Source organism: Dioscorea cayenensis, unplaced genomic scaffold (genome assembly GCF_009730915.1).
Source record: "Dioscorea cayenensis subsp. rotundata cultivar TDr96_F1 unplaced genomic scaffold, TDr96_F1_v2_PseudoChromosome.rev07_lg8_w22 25.fasta BLBR01001569.1, whole genome shotgun sequence".
Classification (NCBI taxonomy): Eukaryota; Viridiplantae; Streptophyta; class Magnoliopsida; order Dioscoreales; family Dioscoreaceae; genus Dioscorea; species Dioscorea cayenensis.
The window spans coordinates 1-2500 of NW_024087960.1; the positions used below are offsets into that span (position 1 = coordinate 1).

A 2500-nucleotide genomic window follows, 5' to 3' on the forward strand; every position below is an offset into this window, starting at 1 on the left:
CAGTATTTTTCACCGCTGGCCCAATATGGGTGTGACATTGAAGCTTATGTGAAGTTGTGCCAAGAAGACAAGTCTCGCAGAAGACGCGAAGATGGTCTTTCAGCCTTTGCCCCGTCCCCGGGAGCGTGCCTTGGCAATCCCTAAAAAGTGCACCAAGAGGATCAATGGCTTGCTGTCAGAGTATCTCCGCTACCATGTCTCGCCTGTGAGGAACTCGGGTTAAGTTAACTTGAGTGGCCAAGATCTCATATGGGTAGCGCTGTCATCATCTGAAGGTGGGTGCATGTGAAGGGTTCAATCGTCACCGCCAAGAGAGGAAGAAAGAAGAGGTGCTTTCAAAAGCTTCTCGGAGGATGAAATGAAGAAGTATGTCACCTAGGGCCTCCTTTCTAAGATATTGGATCAATTTTTCTGACTCCATGAATTGTACTAAAGCGGCTCCGAATGGGTAGAGCTTTAGCTAATTTTAGTTTTTTCCGCTGATTCTCCCCATCTTCCATGGCTTTCAGAGATGAAAAATCTAGTTTACACCTTCTGCATTTAAATAATTTAGCTTGTAAGCGAACGATTTTTTCAAAGTGTTCAACCAAAGTAGCAACACGAACCATAACCTGGGAATCATTGGGGTTAAAAAAACAATTGCTAGAACATGAACTATTAGTGCCTCAAGCGTATATTGACCAAACTCAGAAAGCAATTCCATATCATCAGCTTCAAGCCCCCATTTCCTAAGATAGTCCCCTAGCACATTCTAGTTCCTTCCCAATTAAAAAGTTTGATAATGTTTTTTTAGTACTACTATAGATCGATTCCTCATCAAAGTTCATAGTTAGATCCCTCAATAGTAATTTGGAGATCACGTAATTCGTCTTCAGTTAATTTTTCCTTTTTGCTTTCTAAAAAGGGAAAAACACTTCTTCTTTTGTACAAGGTAGAATTAGATGCTTTATTGTTTGTTCCGCTTTTGTGGTTCTTTTTGCTCAAATAATATTGGTAAAAACTCCTCCCAAAACTTTATTAATTTGTTTTTTTATCTTCATCTTTTAATGGCAAATCACTCAATGAGTTGGTGACCCAAGTATTGTTGGATACCGTAGAAAAAGAACCTTATATTTAAGTATTTGTTCATTTGTGATTTATTAAAAGAGTTATTGGGATTTTCTTCCTGCGCTAACTTATTTGACCGTAGCGTATCTATAGTTATTATCCTACGTAGGGTCTCTTCTTAGATTAGCGCAGTCGTCCCTACCCCTGGACATCAGATTAGAATTTCACACCTATACAATTGCTATGAGAGGCCCTCGGCACCACACAGTCCGAGGACATACAGCAAGAGAACGGCATTGGATAGAGATGTCTATCCTTCTGGGATTTTCCTAATGGTGCCACTACCCGGTGAAAATTCTAAGAGCTGATCGACCCTCTAGTAAAAACTAGAGACAGACTCAAGTATAAGTGATCACACTTTTACTCTAAAGGGGCTCTTTTAGAGGAGGGGACTTTCCTTTTTAGGTATAAATGATCACACTTTTACTCTAAAGGGGTACTTTTTCCTTCCCGCGTTTAGAAGCCGATTGGATCTGATCCAGTATCCACTTGAAGGAAGCATGGGGTGACTGCTGCTCCACCTTCCCAAGTAGTAGAGTTGCAAGAGGCTAGAGAGCTATGAGATCGATTTTCTTCTGATAGATGATTCAAAAGAGTACGGGAGAGTGGAGCATGCTTGCCTTGCGACTACTGCACCAGAAGAAAAGGACATGGGACAAGAAGAAGCCCTCTTTGAAAGCCGCGAATCCCTTCCTTTTGAAATTGAAAGTGGATCCCCTCTTCCGTTATGCTGAACTGAGATCCTGTCTTGTGGACCTGACCTTCAAGCAATCTTGTCTTTCCTGCAGCTCAGCTGGTGACCCTCGAGGAGATAGGACAGCAAGAGAGAAGGACATTGGGCGATCCACAACCCTACTTGAGATTGGTTGACATTAACATATGGGGCATGTTATACTGTTAAATAACAAGCCTCTCTTATCTATATCTAGATAGAAAGAGTTAATTTAATACGTGTGCTTGGGAGTCCTTGAAAAATTGAATAAACCAAGATCTTACCATGACTGCAATTTTTAGAGAGACGCGAAAGTACAAGCCTATGGGGTCGCTTCTGCAACTGGATAACCAGCACTGAAAACCGTCTTTACATTGGATGGTTTGGTGTTTTTGATGATCCCTACCTTATTTTATTGACCGCAACTTCTGTATTTATTATAGCCTTCATCACTGCTCCTCCAGTAGATATTGATGGTATTCGTGAACCTCTTTCTGGGTCTCTACTTTATGGAAACAATATTATCTCTGGTGCCATTATTCCTACTTCTGCAGCTATAGGTTTGCATTTTTACCCGATATATATGGGAAGCAGCATAGTGGTTATACTATACAATGGTGGTCCTTATGAGCTAATTGTTACACACTTCTTACTTGGTGTAGCTTGTTATATAGGTCCTGA

At 41.0% G+C, this 2500-nt stretch overlaps 1 pseudogene; it reads left to right on the forward strand.

The window, feature by feature from the left end:
• Nucleotides 1-1689: 1689 nt before the first annotated feature.
• The window catches only part of LOC120256697, a 1284-nt pseudogene continuing 473 nt past the window's right edge, over nucleotides 1690-2500 (forward strand).